The 14,307-nt window shown below is 38.3% G+C and overlaps 1 long non-coding RNA gene across 3 annotated transcripts in view; it reads right to left on the bottom strand.

The window, feature by feature from the left end:
- The window catches only part of LOC307160588, a 96,536-nt gene extending 84,739 nt beyond the window's left edge, over positions 1 to 11,797 (bottom strand). For all 3 annotated transcript variants that reach the window (XR_013821564.1, XR_013821565.1, XR_013821566.1), the window contains exon 1: positions 11,563 to 11,797. This is a non-coding gene — a long non-coding RNA (uncharacterized lncRNA). The remainder of the gene's footprint in view (positions 1 to 11,562) is intronic.
- Between the last annotated feature and the right edge of the window lie 2,510 nt (positions 11,798 to 14,307).

Raw genomic sequence — 14,307 nt, 5'->3', positions numbered from 1 at the left:
TGTGTGTGTGTTATAAACAATCAAAAAGAATAAAAAAAAAATGTCTAAAGATGTATATAATGTAGAAATAAGATGTATTTAATGTAGAAATAAGAAAAAGCAACACCATACATTCCTAAAGCAAATACAAAATGTGTGTCCCACTAGATTTATTCTAGCCAACTGGATGAGTTTCTCTGTTGCTAAAGACACAAAATCACAAATGTGTGGCACATCATAGGGACTGCATGTTGCTAATGGAAGATCTGCACTGGTCTTTCACACAGGCTACCCGCCACGATAAAAAAAGAGGGGGTGTAATTTAAAATGGTCAAAACACAGTGGGCCGCTCAATCATATGTATTGATTACATGACCTTTGAGGTCACCAATAGGGTAAACATGCTTTTGATCAGGTGACTTAAATTGGCTACTGCTGGGCAAGAAAGATGACCAAAAGATTCTCTCCCTGTGTGGTTTCATTAGTAAAAGGCTTTCATGGACCAAAAGTCATCCTCATTTAAAAAAACATTGTGCATGTCACATTTCTTAAATGTAAACAGGTAAATAATTCATATTATACTACACTACAGTATGTATCTAAGATGCTTTATTTACAGCAATTTATTGCAGTGTTTAAAAAAAACTAGCACCTTTATTTATTGCCGTAAATTAGAAAAAAAAAAAGAAAAAAAAAATTTCAATAAAACACATTAGAATCAGGTCTGTCACAGATTATTTTTTTATTTCACTTATCTCTTAGAGCTAATTATATATATATATATATATATATATATATATATATATTTATATATATATATATATATATATATATATTTATATATATATATATATATATATATTATATATATATATATATATATATATATATATATATATATATATATATATATATATATATATATATATATATATATATATATATATATATAAAATATAAAGTGATATATAAAGTATGTGATATTAAAAAAGAATGCATTTAGTATTCAAAAAGGTCAGTAAAACTGATCTTTACAGAATCTTTTCTAACCAGTGCTGCTAATCAGAGTTATTTTTTTAATGGTTCCTGATTCTCTCTATAGCTGATAGTACTAATTACAGCTTAAAAATAAATCCACACATTTGAAATGCCTCTGAATGACACGATGCCCTCATCATTTGAAGGTCTCATCATCCTGTCCTCCAGCTAAATTTTGCAAAGGGCAAAAATGAAACCATTTGTCCCTCCACATGACAAGGGCCGTGTCAGAGGCCAAGGGTGGCCAAAAGAGGCCGTTTTTGATAACCATCTCACCATATTGCCAGTGACAATGCAGAGGTATCACAAGTCCTCCATTTACTGATGTCTCCATCTAAAGGTCGTTACAGTGATGGGGAATGAAACATGACTAGACAATGGGGTGACTTTTCACCTCTGACCCAAGGCTGGGTTCTCTCAGGATAATGTCTGTATTTTGGCTACAATAAGAATCTCATGTTAAGCTACAGTGTTAATATCAGTCTACATTATGCAAATGAAAAGCTAGAATTTGAAATACTGAAACTAACAATTAAAAGACATTTGTGCTTTTGTTCTAAATCAATATTACAAAAAGTATACACTAAACCCCAAAGTGTCAAACGGTAATGTATTTATGTTCTCCAAGTCTGCCTTTATTTGATCAAAAATACAGCAAATATAGAAATAGTGAAATACCTATATTATTCATTTAAAATAATTGTTTCTCATTTTAGTATATTTTTTTAAATGCAATTTACTCCTGTAATGACAAAGCTGAATTTTCAGCAGCCATTAGTTACTCCAGTATTTAATGTCACATGATTATTCAGAAATCATTCTAGTACGTTGATTTGTTGCTCAATTAACATTTTGTTTTTATTATCAATGCTGAAAACAGCTGGAACAAATTAACCATTCATTTTTAAATCATTTTAAAATCATGCTTTATTATAGTCTTTGTTTATGGTCCATTTTATATACACATTTCATGCCATACATGCACACACACACACACTAAGTGCATAAAAGATCATTTTCATTTTTTATTGACAGTGATCGCTAAAAAAAAAAAACATCTGTGTGACGTTTTTCCCTTATCCCTTATTAACACATAACCATTGTCTAAAATACCTTTCCAGGGTCTCTCAAAACACTGACTGCTTAGTTTTGCTCACCTGACTGGCATTATGCGGTGATGTCTGACATAATGTTAAACACATTATAATCATTGCTGGTGAGAGTGGTGTCACTTTAATGTATATGCCCCGGCGTTTAAAGCTGAAGGGGAAATACCACTTAAAGGCACACCATGTTTCCCCAAGCGCTTCATATAAGTAAATTCCCACGACTGAAAGTACAAGAGCTGACGCTAAATCTTCCTTTCATTCAGTGCGGGAAACGAGGCAAAATCCTGCCGGAGTCAAACACTCTCTTTTGTGTGTGCTGTTATGTATACGGCTACTGCGGTAGCTGAAGGTATCCTCTTTCCCGGACCGACTGATTCCCCTGAAGAACTGTTGTCAAATGCCTCAGACACACCCTATTAACTCTGTTTGTCCCAAAACAGCAGAGAGGATGGAAGTGGATGGACCAGGATGTTCACATCCTCTGTTCTAGAGAGCCTGAAGTGAGACTTTACACACACGGTTGCAGAATAGCAGTTCAAGTCCATCTGATCTGAGCCTTTGATCCATGTAAGTTGATGGTATAATGCGTCCTTCATGCATGACCGTTACCTCCTTGCCCTCTCCTGACCTCCTGAAGACAATTCAGAGTCAGTTTACACACAACGGAGCTTAGCGATATCACTTTACCGCCATCCCCTGCTGGGACACGGGCTTTGGGGGCAGGAGGATCACCACAGCGCTGGACGTAATCTCAATCGAATAGTTTATACAAGCTACATATCATTATGATCTCATTGAGACGTAATGCCAAAAAAATTCTCTAAACCCGAAAGAATCTGATGACTACAAGTGTAATACGATCAGCTTTAGGTTACAAAAGCCAACAATGAATTTTAACTAATTAGCAACAATAACACCAACTCGCAAGTCCTCACAAGCAATTGCCTGAGCACAAAGCGGCACGACGCAGCTCTCACCGCACCTCCTGCCAGTCTGAAGTTTGCACATATTCAGATGGATTATGTTTTCTGGCAGTTAATTTCTTTCTTTGAAGCGCTTAAACAGGAGGTCAGCCTGGATCTCCATATCAAAGGCGTATGAATTAAGTCATTTTCCCTCTACTCTTATTTTAAGGGAATACAGAGAAAAGTAGCCTGCAGTGATATGCCATTGTCAGCTTCTACAGAGGCTCTCTTTAAAGCAAGGGTAACATAGCTAGGGAGAGAATCAGCAGCATTCTAGTGAAGCGGAGAATGAGATCACTGAGCTTTTTCAGCAGGGTCAATGGGAAGGCGAGGCACTGTCACGTTTAAAATTCAGCCCTTTACCTCACACACTGGGCCCGGCACAAAACCTGCATGCCTTTATGTAAAGAGAGGCCGTCTTTAAGCAATATGTTAGCTTTAATGAATGCACTGATCTCGGGTGAGAGCGAGGGTATGTTTGTGTATGTGTGTGTGTGTTTGGAAGCGTGTGTGCATGGGCTTGTGTGTTTTGCGGCAGTCAAGCAGGGACAGGGTCAAAATCACAGAGGGACTAATCCTATGTGTCAACATGAGGACTGTTAGCTCCCACCATCACAACCTGCAGCTAAATTTACAGTGAAGAGAAGCCTGGCATGGCAGCCGCCTTTGATGGGCTTAATCTATGCAACAGTGAAGTATGAGACTGCACACTAATGCCTGCGCTCAGCAGTGAAACTCGTGTGAGCCAACAATGTCCTACACTGTCTTACTGCATCTATACATGGTGTGCCTGTAGCCGTGGGTGAATACGACCAAACATGGGGTATGATAATAGTACTGGACGTTATATTTACTGAAATAAGAACGGTTGTGTGGCACAGTGAGTAAAGCTCTGGGCTTGCACCCCATGCAGCTACGGTGCCCTCAAAGTTAAGTGTGGCACTGGCAATGTCAAGGTTGTGGGTTTAATTGGCAGGGAACACACACACACTCAGAAAAAAAAAAAAAAATTGTATACCTTAAATGCATTGCCAGTCACTTAGTAACTGGCTAGTAAATGAAATTAGCAACAGGGAGTAACGGAAAAAAATGGGCCATAGTTAGAGATGGGAATCGATTCCATTAATTATTATTTTGGGACTTAGAAGACATTTTTGGACAAAGAAATACATTGCCAAAACCAAATGATAAATGATCATAATTTCAATAATAAATACATTTAAATCAGTTTTACACCCGTTTACACCAGTGGTTCTCAAACAGGGAGCCTGGGCCCAATAAGGGGCCACAGTAAACTTCCAAAAGGGCCTCAAGATGACGTAGGGGGCTTTCACACTGGGCACGGAGCAGTGGGCACTGCACTGCGGTCCCAATCCGAGTGCGATCGTTCCCGGCGCCCCCCGTAGCATTGGCCTGGTTTCACACTTACTTAATTCTAATCAAACCCTGGTGCATTTGAGTTCATCTTAAGTCATCACAAACATTCACGCAAAGACACTTGTGTTTACTATATGTGCATCGGCAGAATGCGGCTTTCTGCTGCTTGCAAACGGACTCTTGAAGAGACAGTAAATGTTAGATATTCAATTCATTGCACTCTGATTGCACTCACTATGCGCAATTACTCTGCACCCTGACTCTCGCTCATATCCAAGATGAATCATCACCACTGTCCTCCCTTAAGTGTGTTTTGTTGAACTAATGACGTCATTATCAGCTAAAATTCATGTGCATGTTACTTTATTTATAACAAGTGAGCACCCGAGTTGCTTTCACATTCACACGAATTGTTCCACCGTTCCGATGCAACCTCCAGGTAGTCTCAAGTTCCTCAAAATGTTCCAATTTTATAATCTCCAATTTCTCCAATTTAATTATTTTAGTGACTCATTAGTAATAACCTGTATGTTTTTGTTTTCACTTAAAAAGAACAGATAGCACTGTATTTTTTCAACAAACAGAAAATATTCAAATTAACATCATTTGGTGTGTGTAGTCTAAATCCTAATCATGCTTAAATACAATGTTTGAATAAACTGCAGAGAAGTCTTTAACTACGTCAGGCTTGTTATAATGAATATTCAGCTTTTCTACATGGTCCTTTGTTTCCTTGCATCTTTGTCTGCCCTTCATCACAGGCCTGACCTGATCCCAAAGTTCAGAACTAAAAGCACTAGGACAGCCCTGGTATGACAAGCCACAGTCTGTAGGTCTGGCTGCGGGCCCGCATCCCCGCTGGCTGTGTCCTCTGCCTCCTCCGTTTGCTCTGAGAGACCGCAGGGACACGGGGCCTGACACTGCAATACTGTAGCTCAGGCTGGTGCCCTCTTTCATTCCCACTATCACACAGCCCAGTCCCGTAGAGACGTGGCCACACAGAGACACAACCCTACCGGCTTTGACTGGGCCAAGATCCGATCAAGCCTGAAGGGAAGGGTCATCCTCCTCCCTGACTTCGACTTGCTATGATCTTTGAGCCGAGTATAAAAAGGGCCCCTGACTTGATTTGAGCAGACAGTGCCTTTGAAAGCTTCTTTGCATTGGGACACTGTAGCCTGGAAAAGGAAAGAGAGGGGTCAGGCTGCACACAGGCAGGAAAAAGCAAGGATGGGGGAATGCAGCCGAAAACCACGCTTGGAGTGCAGATGGCAAGATGTTTTATGTGTGGCCTCAATGGATCATGTCAGTCTGGCCACTACACAAACAGCGGCACAAAAGAACATGCAAACAGAGGGCGCTTGGAAGAGTGTCCAATAAAGACGTTCAGTTTCACAAGATACGGAACGTATAATATGTCACACATAAATAATTTACAATAAATAAATAAATAAATACAAATCTTTTTTTTAAACTGTACATGTACAAGATATTTAATTATATTTGTCTTCCCATTTTCCATTAAAATACATACATATATACATATGTGTGTGTGTAGAAAAACACATTAAAATAAATAAATATACAAATATTTAACAATTATGTACACACACACACATAAAATATACAAATATATATATATATATATATATATATATATATATATATATATATATATATATATACAGACCCTTTCCAAAAAATTAGAATATCATGGAAAAGTTTTTTTATTTCCATAACTCCATTCAAAACGTTAAACTTCCATAGATTATAGATTCAGGGCCCACAACTTAAACGATTTCAAGTATTTAGTTGTTTATTTGTACATAATTTGGGCTTCCAGCTCATAAAACCCACGAAAACAGGATTTCAAAAAATTTGAATATTACATGAAATCACACAGTAATTACACAGTGATACCATGGTCATTGAACCAGGTTTTGGTTCTTTTGGCAGTGTGGGCAGGTGCAAATCCTGCTGGGAAATGAAGGAAGCATGAAGTACTCTGAAAATGTCCTGGTAGACGGCTGCGTTGACTCTGGATTTAATAAAGCACAGTGGACCAAAGTCCTCTTTTCTGATGAGAGCAAATTTTGCATCTCATTTGGAAACCAAGGTCCCAGAGTCTGGAGGAAGAATGGAGAGGCACACAATCCAAGATGCTTGAAGTCCAGTGTGAAGTTTCCACAGTCTGTGTTGGTTTGGGGAGCCATGTCATCGGCTGGTGTTGGTCCACTGTGCTGTCCACTCAACGCAGCCGTCTACCAGGACATTTCCAGAGCACTTCATGCTTCCTTCAGCAGACAAGCTTTATGGAGATGCTGACTTCATTTTCCAGCAGGATTTGCACCTGCCCACACTGCCAAAATAACCAAAACCTGGTTCAATGACCATGGTATCACTGTGTAATTACTGTGTGATTTTATGTAATATTCTAATTTTTTGAAATCCTGTTTTCGTGGGTTTTATGAGCTGGAAGCCCAAATTATGTACAAATAAACAACTAAATACTTGAAATTGTTTAAGTTGTGGGCCCTGAATCTATAATCTATATATTATATTTTATTATATTATATTATATATTATATTATAATATATATATATATATATATATATATATATATATATATATATATATAAATATAAATATAAATATATAGTGTGTGTGTGTGTGTGTGTGTGTGTGTGTGTGTGTGTGTGCGTGTGTGTGTGTGTGTGTGTGTGTGAACATAATTGCTAAATATTTTTAAATAAATAAATAAATAAATATATATATATATATATATATATATATATATATATATATATATATTTCTGTGGAATTCATATTTTAGTATTTGTAAACAAAAACTTTTTTTTTCCAATGCAATTTGTGATCTGATCAAAGCGGACACTGCCTTGGAGGACTGGGAACCAGCGCAACCCTGAAAACCAGCCATGGTCATAGGTCAGTAGAGGGGAAGTAAAGATCCAAGTCCCATCCCGTAGTGTGACATGCAGACTTCACCCGCTCGCCCCAGAGGCTTAGTATCCGCGTTAACACTTCAAACACTCGATATCTTCACTAGACACAAAGGACACTTCTGCCTGCCATCATCACCATTTCTTCCAGGGAAAAGAGATATGGATCCGTCCCAAAGGTAGCAGGCAGTTGAAGTCGCCTTGATTAAGTCCGAGGTTTTTCTGTCTGACTTTTCCCTTGCTGAAAGCAGGACTTTTCCATGCAAATGGCATCTCCTGTCTTTAACGTAAGCCAATTCGAACTAGCCTTTACAATAGGTCAGTGGATATTGTAAAGCACTGACAGGCATTTTCATGAAATTTAAATGAGTAGCTCTGGAATATGGCAGCTATGTATTCTTCTTTTCTGTTCTTATCAAGGCTTATGCCTTGACAAACATTTTTTATGCAAACCTCAATCTGTGGTGAAGTGCTTTGTTAGTTACTGCTAAAAGAGACAAGTGTTGTAGAATGAACAAACACTGTCATTTGTTTTGTTGTACATCCATCAATTTCAACCCAGAAAACCTTAAAATAACCTCTGATGTATTTCAGATAATACAGAGATGTTTGTGCACAGCAGTCTTCCACAGCTCAATATAACAAAACCATGATGTGATCTGAATTTAAGTTCACAGACCGTGCAGAAACAAAAAGGCTGCACAACTTCACATTCAAAACTCAAAACCTGATGTCTGAGCTGTGGCCAAGTGATTAGCTTGCAACATATTGAGCTGCGGTGCTCATGCGGGCGATACAAGATCGAATCAGGCACCTACCCATTATTCCCTGCTATATCTTGCTTGTCTATAATAATATAAATTATATTTATAATGTCTATAATGCTAAAAAGCAGCAGTAACATCACTGCACTGTCTAACTGAAAATATGAATTAGGAACACATCTGGCATTCGTCTGCAGCTGAACAACTGCTACGGGTTCATTCATTTATAAAACAGGCACTGCAAGATTCTTAAACCTTGTCTGAGCTGTGCACCTGAGTCGAGGGAGGTGAGAAAACACCTTATTTTACGGTTCACTTGATTCCGCCTGCACTAGCTGTCTGCATTTTCTCTAATCTTTCAATAGCCCAAAACCACAAGGCCGCCCACATTCTTACTACAGCTTAGAAGCTCTTCAATTCTAGTCCACTTCAGCTACCAAAATCAGGTAAAGAATAGAAGTGGAAGGAAGAAAAAAAAACAACAACATCAAAGGAGTTGATAATAAATATATAATTGTGTGGTCAAAGAGTGTGTTTTCGCTCTGTGTGAGACCTCCCGAATGCTGCACGGAGTAGAACGCGCTGCAGGCAATCTTTTGATGGAAGGTCTCATTTTCAGCCTCCCGCAGTGCAATATTCAAGCCAGTCTAAAATAATACAGGACTCATTTCGGGACTTAGGACCTCTCGAATATGCTGACAATAACCAACGGCTGGAGCATCAAATGAAAAACAGCTTTTCACAGGGAGGGCTTGAGTGGCACCCGAAACCCGGAGAGCAAAGATCCTGGATCCATGCTTGGAGATGTCACATAACGCCACAGCTGTGTTATTACCAGGCTGTGGCGACGCAGAGATTCACAAACGGAGCAGTCTAGCTCGCGCTAAGCGCTGCGTTCATTAGGCGCAGTGAGCTTACAATGGCCTAATCATGAAGCAAAATTTTGGCAGCGGTTGTGTTGAATGACAAAAAGCATTTAAAATAAATCTATCATAACATCATCAGCAAAGTTGCCAAATTGATCAGTCGCACACTTAAATGAATTCTATTTCGTCTTTGATATGAATTAATGCTGAACAAACCAGATGTTGTATGTCCAACATTAGCCAGTTGGCAAAGCGCTAACTGATGATGTTGGAATATTTTTGGTTATAGCATCAAATGTTGGCAGGCGACTAATAACATCATGCACGTAATAATATTAGATTTTCAATATGCAAAAAGCAATTATTATTGTCAAACATAATTGTCATTTTTTTAGGTGAAAACATGCAATCACAAAATAAGAGTGAGAAAACTACAAAGGAGGAGAGAATCCTAGTGCTACATCTTATGTTACACTGGACAACTTTAGTGTGAGATTTTTAGAACTCAACAATCCTTTTCTCTCATCTTGGATAATCAAGCTTGGCCACATACTCTCCTTTTGGGTGAGGAGAGAAAGCAATTCGCCTGTTCCTCCTTCACACATCCTGAAGACTGCCAATCTCCGGCCCTCCTCTGTTGCACTTAGAGCTTCAAACACGTCGCTGAGCCTTTTTAAACAGACTGTTATCCCTTTAAAGGCAAATCTTTTCAGAGCAATGTTAGATAAAGGACACTGATCTAATACAAAGCAAGCCTAGAGAAACAAGACCACATGCGCTCTGATGCCCAAAATTGCCCAAAATGTTTAGTGGCGACTATAAAGAGAAGACGTCACTAAAAAGTTACACAAAAAAAATCCTGCAGGTTTACAAAAGGTTTGGTTAAGCAATCATCAAAAACAGAAACGATGCATGCGCTGGCGCAACATATGCTAAAATTCCTAAAGCAATAGCTAAAAAGGCTTTTTTTTTTTATTTTAGCAACAAGGTGCACACACACCGCAATGCTTTTCAACATATGGCTTGAGACCATTAAATCGGTGCGGTCTCATCCTGTATGGGGAGGTGTCAGAGAGAGGTGATATCAGGCGGACGTGTTGCGACAGGCTTCTTCAAAGAGCAGGAGGCCACACTCTCCTTTCTCTCGCTTTCTCTCCATTACTCTTAAAGCACCCGGCCACCCAGCTGCACACAATTACAACCCCAGCAAGCATTCAGGCAAACCCCCACCCCTACAACAGGCCCAGTAATCAGTTAGATCTCAGCATGCGTGTTCAATGATCTGTTATTAATTAATCAATCAAAGCTAATCAAGGTAAACCTCACTTTTCAAGCAGGTCAGAACACACACTGCTCTGCTCTACAAGTCTTTTCCTCTTGCCCTTCTTGAAAAACATCAGATTTACAGTGCATACGAAAATATCCATGGTTTGGAGGGGGGTTCAAAATATTTATGTTAATTTTTTACATTTTACTCAGTGGTTTTGCATTGAGTGGCCAAATTGCCAATTCACAAGAGACATTTTAAGCATCCAACACCAGTAGCCTCGATTTACAGCTGATTTTACTGCCAAAATGAGCAATAAAAATAAAAATGCTGCACTTCATAAGGTATCGCATTTATCCACCTCAACAGTGTAAAATAAATCTTACACAATTGAGCAGAAACAATAAAATGCAGGTCTTTCCATCTCATTAGTTTAGACATTTGTGAAAGTGGCCATATGTGCCTAAATATGCCTCTAAAACTACACCTTTCTGTTGTTAAATGTACGGTAAAAACATGCAGCTATGATTGCCAGAATGTTATTGTAAAAACTACAATGATGAAGAACAAGCATTACAGGAGGGCATTTTGGAGACAATTTTTTTAGTTTATATACAAGTTATATACCATGACAACATTTTTGAGCTACTGAACTTGTTTTTGACGGTTTTGTAAACTGTACCGATAATAAAATTGATGACACAATAGAAAACCACATGATAATTTCAAGTTCATCAAAGTTGGGCTTTCTGGCAATGGTCAATAATACCTTAAAGACAGAGTGTTAGCTACACAAACCACCATCAGGGAAACATATGAGATACTAAAATAATGCAGTAAACATTGTCTAAAACAACATGTATGATACATGCATGTATCATAAAACACTCAGTAATATAACTTATTATTATTTTATTTTTTTTACAAATTAAAACAATTTTAAATGTAGCATTATTACATTATATATATATATATTAATTAAATAAATAATTGAATAAATAATGATATCAATATTTTTTAAACATAATTTAATCATATATGCTAACTTGTAGTTGCATGTTACATACAGTAAGATGCCTGCCTCGAGCCAAAGCATGTCTGTGAGGCCTAAAAATGGGTAAGAGGTCTGTCTGGATAGGTTTGTAAACATAAAGTTCCCCATGTCAAAACGACTGTTGTTCTGATTGAATTTCTGGACAGTTGCTTAGATACAGTGTTGCAGGTGTTTATACTCACCTCACTTTTCAACAGCATTACTTGCATCCAGTCGTGTTGGTGAGTCCACGATACGTCAATAAACACCGCGTGGTCAATTTATGTCTAAACACCACGCGTAAAGACAGTTATAAAGGCTATTATAGTGGTTAGACACATTATTAAAGTTCCTAGGATTTATAAATGAAGACATTCAAACAATAAAAGAAGTGGGCGAAGGACAGGACGTTTCTGTTTGTCCTCCAAGGTCTCCATAAACCATAAAGGAGCAAAGAGGGACTAGATATATCCACTGAGCGGCGCTATAGCCCGCGAAAATGATGTGTTAGAGCGCGGGCGCGGGAAAGCTCCAAGGTGACAGGAGAGCGAGGCACGTCACTTCTGCTGCACTACACACTGACAAGAGAAAAGCATCTGACATCCCATGACATGCAGGTAGGAACACTGTGAACATTTTAAGTTCAATATAAGCTGTGATTTCACAACATGGAGTTTTCCCATAAAACACAATATTAATTAAATGGGTTTTTTTTTTCGCTTTAAAATGATATATTTCATAATAGCCTACAAATAATATCAATAATAAAACATAATATATATAAAATTACTATTCTGCCATAGCATTGTGAGCTTCAGACTGCTGGTAAACACCACAGATATAATTTAGCATCCTTTGAGCTGTTACAGTTACATGTTTTTTAGTCTTGAACAAAGCTTGCCTCGCTGTAATGTTCATATAATGTTCAAAATCCTTTGATCTGTGATTCTCTAAGTGCTTTGCTTCAACTATTTATTGCACAAAATTGAATTTCAATAGTTTCATGCATTTGCTGTAGTCTGGTTCATATTTCCTGGTTCCATGCCATGGTTTTTGAGGATGAGGGCATTTGCCTGTCTAGTTTCTTCCTGGTGACAGATTCATTTTAATTTAAATACTGTAGAATTTGATTTGACGTCAACAAAAGACACGGAAAGAATTTTATCCACCCATTTAAAAGTTGATAAGCTTATTTATTGTGCCTTCGAAAGTATGCAAGATTATATTTGCGTTGTATTATTTGCTTTAATTTTAATTTTGTTTTGTTCCTGTTCTCCATGACCCTTTTTGACCTGTGGCCCATTTTTGGGTCACAACCCACCAGTTGAGAACCACAAACTCAGTGATTATTACTCTATGTTGCAGGCAGTTTACTGTGAGACGTAAAAGATGAGCACAGGTTTGGAGAAATGAGAACGAGAGGGACAGGTTTAAACCCATCCGAGTGAATCCGAGATGGGCATACAAGCAGATGGGATGTACAGTCTGAGTAGGGCATGAGGTCGACTCTCGACTTAGTGGCAAAGCTGTGGGCATTGCTTGTAGCTGTGTTTTTAAAAGTCTACTTAAGAAAGCAGATTGTTTGGTCAAATCAAACCCTAAAGACCATATTGCTGCAGTTTTTGCTTAGTCTTTGTCCAGAGTGCTACAGGCAGTGGGAGCAGACACCAAATGGTCTAAAAATTGTTATCATTATGTGTGTCTGGGGATGGGAAGGGTGAGTTACTTAGGTTCCTGAAAGGACAGATTGTCCTCTTTTGTCCTGCTAGCGCTTTCCTTTCTAGTTGAACAGCTCTCACGTTGGGGAGGAATAGAGAGGGTCAAATCTGTCCAGACACTTGCAGGTCTTCAATATATGATGAGGCAGAACTGCTTTTGGCATTAATTTTATTACTCTGAAATCGCATTTTGTTTTTTGTTTTTTATTGCTATTTTAAAATGAGATCGGCCAGATACTTATACAGTCCCAAAGGTGTAGGCAAATGTTTCATTTTACAGCATTTTAGTTTAAAGAAACAGAAAATGAAAGTCAAGAAAACAAACGGCTCCTCTTGTCTCCGTCCAGTTGTATTTATTGGGAACTGCTGCGAAAACACTTGCTGTGGTTTGGTGGATTAACAGAGAGCCCCCTAATGGAGTAATTATAGAGAACCAAACATCTATTTTTCACCCATGCACCACCATTACTCTCAGTTTCTCCAGCCACTCCATTGGAAGTCACTTACACTCCTTACAATGAGTTATCATTGACTGCCATTTGGGCGTTATAGAGCAATTTGTCTTACTGGGGCCATGGGCTGGCCTCATTGCAGTGAACAATCATTCTCTCTCCAATATATCAAACATTCATGGGGAAAAAGGGAAGAAAATAGCCCACAAACAGATAGCAGTGAGTAGCTAATAGATACTTCCAAGGAGGGAGACAAGAAAAATTATTGTTAAAGATTAATGAGGCAGGGACATGGTTGCTCTCTTCGGCTGGGATGAAGAGGAAACACTGCCATACAGATAGCCCCCCTCTCAAGATGTCACAACCTGTCTGTCCTGTGGGCCACACTGAGGTGAACATGGTTTCAGGCGGTATAGTGTTCAGTGCTTTTAAATAAAATCATCCTGGGAAATCTTATAGGCTAGCTGATTCGTATCATTTAATGTCAGATCATGCATTTGAATTCAACTAAGCACTTGATCAGCACAAGCTAAGCTCCAAATCAGAATTTCTAGGACATTCAGACGTTCTTTGTACGAGTAGTGTGGAGTCGTTATATTTATATGTATGTATACATTCAAAATCCATCTAGCTTACGCGACTATATATGTCTGACAGCAGTTATTGAATGTTGCATATATTTGCAACAAGCTGAAGTTAAATAAGTGGATAGTAAGACCCTTTAAAGTACAATGGAAATGTACAACGTACATCTGAAATGGAGACATACAGATCATTT

This window comes from Squalius cephalus (genome assembly GCF_949319135.1).
Source record: "Squalius cephalus genome assembly, chromosome: 6".
NCBI classification, from domain to species: domain Eukaryota; kingdom Metazoa; phylum Chordata; class Actinopteri; order Cypriniformes; family Leuciscidae; genus Squalius; species Squalius cephalus.
Note: the sequence above shows the minus strand (reverse complement) of the source record. Positions and strands in the feature narration are given on the sequence as shown.